Below are 12753 nucleotides of genomic sequence, written 5' to 3' on the forward strand. Positions count from 1 at the left end.
AGTTAGAAGTTTGGGTTGGATAATTTAAATGTTTCTTTGTCCTTTGCCTAAACCAAGAGGATCTATGGTGAATTAACAGAAGCCTCATGGCAGTGCTTCTAGAGCTTGCTCACCCTCTAGGTCCCTGAGGGTGTATTAAATACCCTTAATTCACAATAAAACCTTACCGTCACGTTTGAACTTCTCCATATGGGTTCATTTGGAATTCTTTTCTCATGTCACTGCAAAAGGACCTATTGCGCATACCAGAAACAGAGCTATCCATGTTTGTTGTAACCAGTGGAAGAAGAGAAAATCAGATAGATACCACCTATTGTGGGGTGGGTCCATTGTGAAATATTCATTACTGGGTTTTTGTGGTACACATGTTGTTTCTATAGAAAAAAATATAATTTTAATGGGTGGACAATTTTCTTACAAAAAGCACTTCTACAATACTACTCATTTGTAAGTTAGGCAGATTGTCATATGATTCTTTGCAGTACAGGCTTTGTTTGTTTATTTTGATTTGGATTTTTAAAATTTTTTGTTGTTTGTACTATTTACAGAGAGTGTCTATAATAGTTAATGTAATCAATATGTTGAACAAACATGGTCTTTTTAAGACAAAACACGATCTAAAATGGTATTTCTCAAACTTTTTGATCTTAGGGCTCTTTACACTGTTACAATGATTGAGGACCCTGAGATGTATGTTATATCTATTGTATGTATGTTATATCTATTGTTTTTGGAAATTAAAATTGAAGAAATTAAAATAATAGCACACATTACATGTAAACAAGATAATATATTTTTATTTAAAACATTTTTTTAAAAATTAGTGAAAATATCTTTTTTTGCATGTTTGCATATTTCTTTAATAACTAACTTGATAGAATAAAGTTGTTATATATCATAGGTCACATAGCCTTTGGAAATTTCTACTACATTGGATAAGAGTGAAAAGTATAAATCATGCATTAGTGTTATGAAAATAGTTCGGACCTTGTGGACTCTCTGAATGTGTCTTGAGGATCCCCCGAAAGTGTCTTCATATCACACTGTGAGAACTCCTGGTCTGTTGATGAAACTGAGAGCATTACTGAAAAACTCTTCATTAAAACCTCAGGGATATTTAAAGTGGCACCTCAACAGGAAACAGTTTTTTTAAGAATCTCAAGGGTGTGGCTCACATATCCTCTCATTAAACAATAGGGCTCCTATGCACGTTAAGCATGCTGGTCTAAAGGAACTTTCCAAGAATCTTGAGGTAGTGAAGGACTTATTTGTGAATGTGAATTTTGTCTAGTGTAATGAAGCCAACAGCTTCATAGAAAGCCTATAGATTTTTAAGGGACTTATACTATGGTAAACACTTAGCTTGAATTGAATTGGACAGAGAATACAAAATGAAAGAGGCCTTTGGATCTCTGAACTGTATAGGCAGGAAGTAGGCTGAGAAAACTATTTATTTGCAAACACTGGCCATTTATCATGGAAAGAGAAGGGTGACTCAGAGGATGGAATGAAGAGCCCAGAGGGCTGAGTCAAGAACTGTGAAGATCATTTACAGAGAATAGGGCTCAGACCTAATCAAGAAACTGCCAAAACTTGCCTGGATGGATTTCAGAAATTTTAACCAGTGATTTCTGTGTGCTTCCTATTTTCTCTCTCTCATTTTTTGGGAGGTGGGGTGGGAATGGATCCATAGCAGTTATCTCATGTCTCCCCACTGTTTTATGGTTTGTGTGTGCATGCATGTGTGTGTTTGTGTGTGCGTGTATGTTCTTTCCCAGATATCTTGTCTATTTAGTTCATAGGTCTTGAGATTGAGAAAGACTCTACTCAGGAGTAGAGGAAACACAGCCAAGGGACCTCATTTGTATCAGTACCTTATCCTATGTAATAAAAGGCTAATATGCATATTGTCCCCTCAGGAGTTTGACTAGGAGTTTGATCACCTGCTATGACATGTGCTGACAACCAGGGGGTGGCATGGAACATGGTGGGCGACCAGTAGCCTTGGAGGGTCGCTGAGGAACACTGAGGGAGTAAGGGAAGGAGGAGGTGGGGAAGCCAGGAGGCAGGGAACCTGATTGGCCCTGATCACAGGCCAGGCCTAGGGACCCTACCCATGCATGAATTTCATGCACTGGGTCTCTAGTTTATATAATAAGAACCTAGATAGCTTTGCTATAATGGAATAAGTCTATTGTGGGTTCTTGTATTGGCTGAATATTTTACATGTGGGAGTAACATGAATAATTTAAGATCATGGGACAGAATTGGTAGTCAGCTTCCAAGTTTGCTTTTATTAATCCTTGCCTCTTGGTCATCATGCCCTTACATGTGTAGTCTCTTCTCACATGTAATTAGGATTGGTCCTGTGTGACCATAAGAATATGATGGAAGAGACACTATTTCTTCTGAGGCCAGGCTATAGAAGAAATTGAAGCTTCAGCTTTGGTATTTTGAATTTCTCACTCTAGGTGAAGCTAGCCACCCTGTGGACAGGTCCATGTGGAGAGGAACTGAGGTTCTGGGTAACAGCCGGTAGCAACCTGCTAATCCTGGGAGCAAAGCAGTTCTGGGAAGTAGATCATCCAGCTTAAGACTTCAGTTGACTGCAACTCAAGCCAACATCTGACTCAACTTCACAAGATACCCTGAGCCAAAACCCCCAAGCTGAGCTGCTCCAAAATTTCTGAAAGATAATAAATAATTATTACTCTAAAATATTAATTTTTGTTGTGATATTAAAACATAGTAATAGGTAATTTATACATAGGTCAGACAGGAAGTCTTTTTGTGTAACATGGAATGTGAAGTAGGAATACCAATGACAATGGTTGTGATTCAGGCAGAGTAGCACAGAACGCTGAAGGGAGTACCTTGTTTTTTAATCCCCTACTCATCAAGGTATGGTTCTAGTTCCACAAATATCCAGGGAATCTTTCAAAGCCTTTTGAATTTTCTGGGACTTAATTCATTAATATTGAAAAAATAGAAAACATTAATTATATGATTTTAAAGGATCTTTCATAATTTGAAAATACTAGATTTTGTAAATCTACTTCAACACATAAAAAAGCTTAGAACATTTATGGCCTTTTTTCCAACTTTTCCACTAATTTCAATGAACTACCATATCTTCTATAATTTCTTCATCTCTCATAAGTTGCAACCTTCCATCCAGATCCAATAAAAGTGTAGGATGCCCCGCCCCCCCAGTTAAGAATTAAAAATACAGCATATCACCAAATTTATTTTTAATTTAAAACATACAGCTTGACCTTTAGTTTCACATCAGCAGCAACCTTGGATGTTGGCTGTTATTGTTGGAAAATATGTTGCAAATCAAATAAATACTGTATAATAACAAATAAGGTGTAAGATAAATGAAATAAGAATTTTTGATTGTAAGAATGCGTGGTTAATTTCAGCATCATCATCATCATATTAATATTTATAATCTGATCTGGCAGATTTATTTCAAATTATTCATAGTGTTTATTATGTGTGTTGTGTTTTACTCAATCATGGATAAATTCTGAAGGTGATTTGGGCATTTAAACAAGTTTCTGCCTTTATACAGCAAGGAAAGGTAATGAAGAGGAACTACTGTCCTTTCATATTAGGATCTCTTTAATTCAGCAATAAATATTCAACAAAGTGTATGCTATCTTGTGAAAAGGTCACTTTGACCATCTATTCCATTAAAAATATGTTTATTTTACTTACAGGTGTCATCCATTAGGACAGGCAATTGACGTTTTAGCTAGTGGCCTTTGTCAAGGAAATAAAACTTACTTTTAATGGAATGGAAGTTTCTAAATGACCCAATCTCAAAACGCATACACTTTGGTGAATATTTATTTATTTTAAACTAGTCAGCTTAAAATGCAATTTGTGCTGCAGAAGGTGATCTGGTTACTTATGAGTAGCACTATAATCAGTCTCGTTCATCTAATTAGAAAAACTCTTTGAGGCACTTACTGGTAGAAAATCATGCAGGCATTTAACAATGTTTTAAATTTTCTCTTTCATTTAGCTTTTTTCTTCCTAATGCTCTTTTAATGTTTGTGTCTTTTTTTCCCTGCCCTATTTACTCTATTGTTGCCTCTTATTTTCTCCCAATTTTTTCAACTTTTCTTTCTTTATTAAATTTAAATCATTTTTTCTAGAAAAAATTCAAGAGGTTATACACATTTTCCTTACACTCTGTCTCTTCTGTTCCCTCTTCTCCTCCCTCCTCCAGTGTCTCCTTCCCATTTGCCTCTCTATGTCGTCAGACAAAGATTTTCCCAGTTGCTCCAGGGCAGGCAAAGTACCACAACTTCTCAAGAGCTGGCTGGCTTTCAGCCCAAAGAAATAGCTCAGCAAAAAAAAAAAAAAAAAAAAAATCAGGAAACAATATTTTTATTCCACAACTTTCAGTTCATTGAGTTACACTTTAATGATAATATTTCACATCCCATTTTACTTTGCTGTCCTTGTGGCAATACAATGATCAGAGTTATATTTTTCCCTTGCTACTTAAAATCAAATTAATAGCTGACTTTACCAATTTTTCTTGCTTAATAGCAATTGGGGAGCAGTCTTATCACATGTTTGGCCTAGCTAATTAATTAATGGCAAAAGGCTACTTTTAATTCTGAGAAAACCCTAAAATGGACTTTCTCTAGTCATACTGTGGTAACACAAGGCAGTGGTAACAAAAATTTTGAAATCCCTCAATGGCATAATACAATTGGAAACTATTTATTAACACAATCAGTATTCTTTCTTTCTCATTGTGGGTTAGCTGGGGACTTTGGGTATTATAATTAATAAAATTAATAAAGAAAGCTGTTTCTCAATATTTCTGTGGTGAGTGCACTGGATCTTATGGGTCTCACTTATGGGTAACACATAATTATCTCTGATTATATTTTATTGGCCAAAAAGAGTCACATGCATGCCCTAATCTAAAGTCAAATGTGTTGGGATGTAAAGTCTTAACGTAGCCTCAAGGAGTTGAGAAGGGAGGCATATATGCATGGCCCCATTCACTACACAGGGCTCTAGCAAACTCATAGAGTCTCTGGAATTGGGGATTCTGGGTTCAGATGTTACCACACAATGAAAAGATTGGCTCTTTTACTTGGCTGCACTTTGGGCTATGGATGCTGGATCATGTCATATGTGACAGGGGCTGGAAGTGAATACTCAGGAATGGTTCAAAGTGAGACACTGGCAGTCCATAAAGTCACCACAAGCTGGAACCCAACTTTGCTTATACAAATAATATGCCTTTTATGCTGTAATCTTTACATTTTGAATCAAATTAATGTAATTCCTTTTAAGTGTCAGGCCCTTGGGTTATTCCTTGTCTTTTTGGCATTCTTGTGAGAGGGGAACACATGCACATGATCTGGGAGGAGCAAATAGATGAGGTAGAAACTCAGTGTCATAGCAGTTTCATAATAAGCAGATACTAAAGTAATCACCTTTTCTCTAAATTAATTTCCAATACTGTATATCTTAAACTATCACAGAAAATGGATTTCTTTTCTATTATTTATTTGGTTGGATAGCACTGATAGCTAGCGAGCATGCATTTGCAAAAATAATTTTTAAATCCTACTTTTGGATATATATACTTACTATTTTTGTTTCATCTTTATTACATTGGCCAGAATTTCCAAAATGTGTTAAACAAAGATCAGCTACTAAACATATTTACTTTGTTCTTAGTTTTAATGGTAATGCCAGCAGGCCCTCAAAATGAGTGTTTTAGCTTTTCCCCTATTTTTCTTTATTTTTAAATTATTTAAAATATCAATGATGCATATTATTTCTATCAAATGTTTTATAAGGCATTAAGAGAAAATGCATCTTCCCCTTTATAATTAATCTAAAGTAATACCTGGAGCTCAGAATAAGGAGATGCCTTCCAAAAGTAAGTACATGAAGTAGAAACACTTTTCTCAGTTGAAGTTTGGAATACTTCAGAAAGAAAATTGGCCACATTTTTACTTTCTTCTGATTCTTATAGACTAGTAAAAATACCAATTCTGATCATTATACCTAATTAAAAATCTGAAGTTGGCAATACTCATGGCCTGGGTTTAGCCAATCAGCCACCAAGTATTCAGGAATGTCTATGTGCCAGCAGGATGGTAGGTGCTTGGCAAGAACAGAGAGGCCTGTGAAAGAAAGTTGTTTCTCACTCCAAATCATGAAATTACCTAATTACAGGATCAGATACTTCTGAGAAGGAACAGGGTGGTGTCAATGTTTTCAAAAGAGCACTAGAGTAATTAGGAAGAAAGACTGGTTCCAAAGGAGACCATCATGCTGGGAATTCTTAAAAAAAAACTGATCATTTAGGAGTAGATTTTAAGCTGACTCCCTGTTTCAAATGAAGAACAGACTCAGAGCCACGGGGTCCTCTGAATTAAAAGTGTGGTGGCAATTCAGCTTATTGCACATTAGAATGAGCTGAGGGGTTTTTTAAGCTCCTGATGCCCAGACCTCATCACAAATCAATTAATTTAGAATTTCCTTTTGTGGGGCTCATGCATTAGTAGTTGTTAAAGCTCTTCAGTTGATTCCAATGTTCAGGCAAGTTTGAGAACCACTCCTTTGGGTTCTTTAGCAGCTTCACTATATCATCCTGGGGATGGAGAAGGGTTGCTTTTACAGAATTTCCTTGTCTTGTTCTCATCTAAGATTTTGTGAATCAGAATCTCTAGGGCTGATTTTTTGAACTCCTCAAATAATCAATTTGAAAAGTTAAAAGAGCTGATTTGCTATCTAGGGATCACACTGTAAATATACCTGTAACTAACTGAGGTTCTTCTGAGAGCTAACTTTTCTGGTAAATGCTGGAGAGTAATGACAATTGCCCTTTTCTAGGGCTGTATTAAATATTTTGTATATTTAATATGCAAATGGATGATCTTATGTGACGACTACAGTTGTTTTCTAAGATGGTGACAAGGATTATTAGTGTCATTTGCACAGGTGATAAGAACTCTGTTAGAAGTGAAACAGCTGTCTAAAAATTACTCACCTTTGGAGACACTCACTAAGGTTTTCTGTCCTCTGGATCACTACCATCTCATTTTTAATGCCCGTATGAATGTATAACTTCTGGATTTCTATCATATAGGAGGTTGGTAATCTGCCATATATGCTAAGGCCTCTCAAGGTTCCTAGTACACAGACAGACAATCTCCCTTGAGGATCACGTAGGGAAATTGTGTTTTCACGTAATCCTTTACTTTTGCTAACTGAGGATCAGTTGGTACACAGTAATAATTACAAAAGATAGTAAAGTTAATGTGACATCTGAATGTCAAAGTACAGTTACAAATAATAGTAATTATTTCTTGAGGAAGCACTCTGTGCAAGGGATTGTGATAAGAATTTTCTGTGTACTAAGCTCATTGATGCCTAACACTAAGAATATGGAGGAGCATTAGTATCCCCGTTATCAGTTGAGGAAATTGATGCTCAGAGAAGTAGCGTGTCCTTTCCCAAGATAATCAGATATTGGTGGAAAGGAGATTCTAATCCAGGTCTGTCTGATGCCATAGCTTGTGCTTCAACCACTAAGCAAATAGCTTCAATGTATTGCTAGCAGTTAGACAGATAAGCAGGCATATCTTTATGTAGGGGCTAAGGAGAATGAAAGCAGATATTGTCATTGGGTTGTTATAGTTTCATGATCAGGTCCTATGTGTTTTTATGTCTTTACTAGAGGCCTGGTGCATGGAAATTCATGCACTGAGGGGGTCCCTCAGCCCAGCCTGTACCCTCTCACAATCTGGGACCCCACGGGCAGGATCCCTAGGCCTGGCCTGAGATCAGGGCCTTTAAGGGCTTTTCTTCCTTCGGCTGCTGGCAGCTGGCCCCCTCCCGCTGCTTCCACTGCTTGATATCTGTGCAGAGCTGCCCCCCCACCTCTCCTGCCACCAGTTGCCTCCCTCTGCAGGTGACAGGCGTGGAGTGCAATCGCTTGGCTGGCCTGGGCCTTCCTCTGTGGGGTGATCGATGGCGGGGCCCCCAGATCGATCACTTTCCAGAGGGAGGCCCTGTCCACCCACTGCAGCACCACTGGCCAGGCAGCCTGGGCCTCCCTCTTTCTTTCTTTCTTTTTTTTTTAAGTAAGAATAATGTTTACTGAGCGATACAAAACTGAGTACTATGAAGGGTTTACCGGGATGGAAATGCACAACATCCCCACCCCTGACACCCCCTATACCCTGAGACTACAGTACTTAGAAGTTACACGCAACGGCCATAACTGCTGAATATCTGTTTGTAACAAACAAACCATAGCATATTTATACTGTATCACATCGAGTGATTATAGAAATCCATTTATATATTGCTTGTATAAAATCTTTTTTTTTGTAAAAAATATTTTTTTAAAAAGTATAAAAAAGCATGTGCAATTGAAAGCCCTGCCAGGACAGCCAGTCTGTAAACATTCAGTGAGTATTTGCTTTGGGAGGGCACCCATGCCTCATGCCCACAGCAACTCCAGCAGGGCCGGTGAGGGTGCACCCTGGCTGCCACTCCAGGCAGGACTGAGCTGGACCATGGTGGGTAGGTACAGCAGGGCCTGTCACTGTGCTCTTCTCCAGCCTTGTATCAGGGTCAGGGTCAGGGTCAGGGTCAGGGCTGGGGGCAGGCATATTGCAGTATCACTCTGAGTTCCATACTCAGCCTAATTTTGGTTACAACTCATGGCTTTTCCTGGCTGCTCGGAGGTCCTTTGGGTGGGTGCCCTGGCGGAGATACCAGAGAAGTGCCCACAGCTGCCTGGTTGGGTGTTTCTCTGGCCAAGAGCCTCTGTCCTGCCTCCTGCAAGCCTGGCCCCAAGCAGAATAGACACCCTGAGGACTACTTTGGTCTCAGCACTTGGTCCTGGGTTTCATCAGCCTGGGTTTCTTCCCCTGGTGTGGCTGATCAGAGTTTCACAAAAAAGCCCGGCCGATGCTGGCTGTGCTAAGCCTCATTGAAGAGTTTTTCATGCAGCAAAGGAAGAGCCCTCTGGTACTCGCCTCCTCCTCTTCCTCCTCCCTGCCCATAGTCACTTATTCTCCAGCTGTTCCAGCAGTGGGTTGCCTTCTGACTTGTGGGTCTTAACACTGTTGGTCCTGACGATGCAGGTGGGGCGATGCCGACTGAGCATCAGGATGAGCTGTTGCCGCTCCTGCTTCAGCTCCTCCATCTGGGTGCTCAGCTCCGCATTCATGAGCTCCAGCCACTCAGATTCCTGCTGCAGAAACTCCTTCTGCTCCTTCTTCTTGTTCTGGCAACGGGCTGCCGCCACTTTTTTCTTTTTCCGGCGCCTTTCCTCCGCTCCTCTTCCTCGTCTAGCTCCCTTTTCACAGGTTGAGGCCTCTTGCCCAGTTTCACCTCCAGGAAGCGCAAAGGGGCGATCATGGCCCAATGTGGTGGATGTCAGTCTATTTCAGCTCCTCTGCAGTCAGGGCCGAGCTGGGAAGTCCAGTCAGGGGAACGAGCCCTGGCAGAGAGCCCGCAGTCATGGAAGGGTCCGGGATCTGCCCAGGCATCATAGCAGGAGGAGTGGCAGTCCAGCCCTGCAGAAGCCACGGGCAGAGGCTGTGACCCCGAGGCCTGGGCCAGGATGCAGGGGCATGCCCGCTCAGGAGCCCCTGTGGCGCCAGCCCCGCCCTGCAGCATCCGCCACTGTCAGCGTCTCTGGTGGCAGCCACCAAGTGTCCTTCCTGCAGGCTGTGGCTGGAAGCCTGGGTTTCCCTCTTTGAGGCGATAGATGGATTACAGGGCTCTGCCTGCCTGCCTGATCGGCCCTGACCCCTTGCTGGGGGCAGGGCCAGCCCTGGCTAGGGGCCTTTAGGTCGCTGGGCTTTTATTATATAGGATGTATCATCACTCACTGAGGCAGTGGTTTCCAAACTTTGGTGTCTATCAGAATCACCTGGATAGCTAATGAAGACCACAAAAGCCCAGACTTGCTGAAACAGGATGAGGCCAGCGTTAATTTTTATTAAGCTCTTCAGGTGACACCGCTATCCACAGAAGTTGAGGAACCACTGTAATGGAAGTTAATCAGTGAATCACTCATGCAAGTATCATTAGTTCCCGAAAGCAATTCAGGGCTGTAAGTGAAATAAGTAGAAATAAACATATAACTGTATATAGACGTGTATATAGGTATGTATGTATGTATGCAAAATATCACAATGCAACTTTTATTAAATTGTGCTCCATGGGACACAGTTCTGGAAGCAGTTAATATATGGTCTGTGGCTAGAATATGTGGCTGATCCATTTAAGAAATGCTGCAGGCCAGACTCCATGAATATGCATAGTCTTTAATAGTATATACAAAAGCTCTATTGTCCTGAAATAAGAACACAATTTTTAAATTTAGCTAATTTTTTATTAACTAATTAGTTAACTTTTATTAACCCAGGTACACTTATAAATGTATTATTAATCCAAAGTAATTTGAATTTACTTTTCTGCCTATCTGTTAACATCCCTACTATACCAAGTTTGAGATGCATCAGTATAACATAGTCATTTAAAGACATATGAAACACTATTTAAGAAAATCTTTTTCTTGAAAGAGATGTGGTCATTTTTGCTATACACAAAAATGCAAAAATGTAATTAAGTACTGAAATGTTAGCAAATAAGTAGGTTATAATAAAGGGACATATTAAAATAATAAAAAGAAATATTTTAATAGGATGTGTATTTGTGATGCAGTGACAGGATGCATAAGATACAAGGGGATAATGAGATATGTACCTTCTAAGATTTTAATGAGATTCATGAAGAGTTCTATGTAATAAGACATATATGTTAAAAAGCTGTAATGAGGTGAATATGTGAGATAGTTTAATGAGCTGTCTCAGAAAGTGTCCTATAAGATGGGCATCCTTCAGGGCTGAAATGAGATGGGTGAAAGGAAAAGTGTAATGAGATGGCCACATAAAGGAGAGGAAGTATAATTAGATGCATAAAAGAAAGGAGAGTATATAAATTTTCAAAATATGTAAGATATAATGGGAACTAGGTTTTAATGTAATAAGATGCAGAAATGAAATGACAATGAGATACAAAAATGGAATCATGCAATGAGATATGTAAGGACTGTGTAATGAGATGTGCATGTTTAAGGGGTGTAATGAGATGCGAGATAGGAAAGGTGTAATGAGATGAGCACATTAAATAATCTAATGAGGGGCATAAAGGAAATGATGTCATGTCACATGAAAATTGAAGAAAGTAATGAGATATGCATTTTTAAGGACTATATAAAATCGATAAAAGAAACTTAGGAGAATGAAGAAATAAAGAAATCAAATCTTACTATTGCAATATGGGGAAAAAACACACGCCAAAAGTAAGGAGAGGAGGTGTTTCACAAACACTATTTATGAGACCATTCTCTTCCATATATTTATTTTAATCTGACAAACATGTTTGCTGTCCAACCACATATTAAACACTGTCTGTTGGAATATAAAAACATACATACTAGTGATTCCTTTCCTCAATAGCCCATAAAGGCATACAGGTATCTATAATAATAAAAGTGTAATATGCTAATTAGACCAGACAGCCAAATGACCTTCCAGACATCCTTTCGGATGACCTTCTGGATGAAGCTGGGCTGCGAGGGCTGAGGCAAGCCACTGCGACTGTGAGGGCCAAGCTCCTTGCATGAATTTCATGCATTGGACTCTAACTATAAAGCAATATATTATAAGTATTAATAAAATATTACAAAAATTCAGATAAGGAAGATTATTTTGGCTCAAGATATTCCTCTAAATATCTCAATCAAATGTTCCCTATGATCTCTCCAAATCTTATAATTCTAATTATTTATTTTTCCATTTCTTTGATCCTTGGGTATTCTCCCTGTATTACCTATTTTTACATAAGTAGATCTTAACCTTTTTTGAAAAGTTTGGTTCAACTATTCCATCCTCAAAGTAGCCTATTCTAATTTATCTCCAGTTTTTAAAAAATGAACTTTAATAATAGTTTATACTTTTCTTATGAACTGTATCATAATATACCATATTCTGGTGAGTAATGGATATTTTCTTCCTGTCTGTGTGCTCCACATGGTCAAGGCTAGATCTGATTCAACTTTATTTTATCTATTAATATTAAAACTTCCACAAGGTAGATGCTTATTAAGTAATTGTTGAGTGAATGAATGATTAGGTAAGATATCCTATATAATAAAAGGGTAATATGCAAATTGACCCTAATGGCAGAACAACCAGGATCAACTGTTTGCTATGACACACACTGACCACTAGGGGGCAGATACTCAATGCAGGAGCTGCCCCCTGGTGGTCAGTGGGCTTCCACAGGGGGTGCAATGCTCAGCCAGAAGCCAGCTCATGGCTGGCCAGTGCAGCGACAGCAGTGCTAGGGATGTCCAACTAATGGCTTAGGCCCACTCCTCGCAGGCCTAAGCCATTAGTCGGACATCCCATGAGGGCTCATAGGCTTCCAGAGGGATGTCTGACTGCCAGCTTAGGCCTGATCCCCCAGGGAGTGGGCCTAAGCAATCAGTCAGAAATCTCCCAAGGGGTCCCAGACTTGCGAGAGGGTGCAGGCCGGGCTGAGGGACCCCCAAAGTGCACGAATTTTCATGCACTGGGCCTCTAATATATATATATATATATATATATATATATATATATTATAAATTTGAATATTCATTTTTAAATAATATGAATATATATATGTAAATAATAT

General features: G+C 39.2%; 1 pseudogene; it reads right to left on the minus strand.

Moving 5' to 3' along the window:
- Positions 1-9067: 9067 nt before the first annotated feature.
- LOC139004184 (jun dimerization protein 2 pseudogene) lies at positions 9068-9557 on the minus strand (annotated as a pseudogene).
- Between the last annotated feature and the right edge of the window lie 3196 nt (positions 9558-12753).

The sequence above is a fragment of the Myotis yumanensis genome, unplaced genomic scaffold (genome assembly GCF_028538775.1).
Source record: "Myotis yumanensis isolate MYYU_CA2020_CCGP unplaced genomic scaffold, mMyoYum1.0.hap1 SCAF_1, whole genome shotgun sequence".
Taxonomy (NCBI): domain Eukaryota; kingdom Metazoa; phylum Chordata; class Mammalia; order Chiroptera; family Vespertilionidae; genus Myotis; species Myotis yumanensis.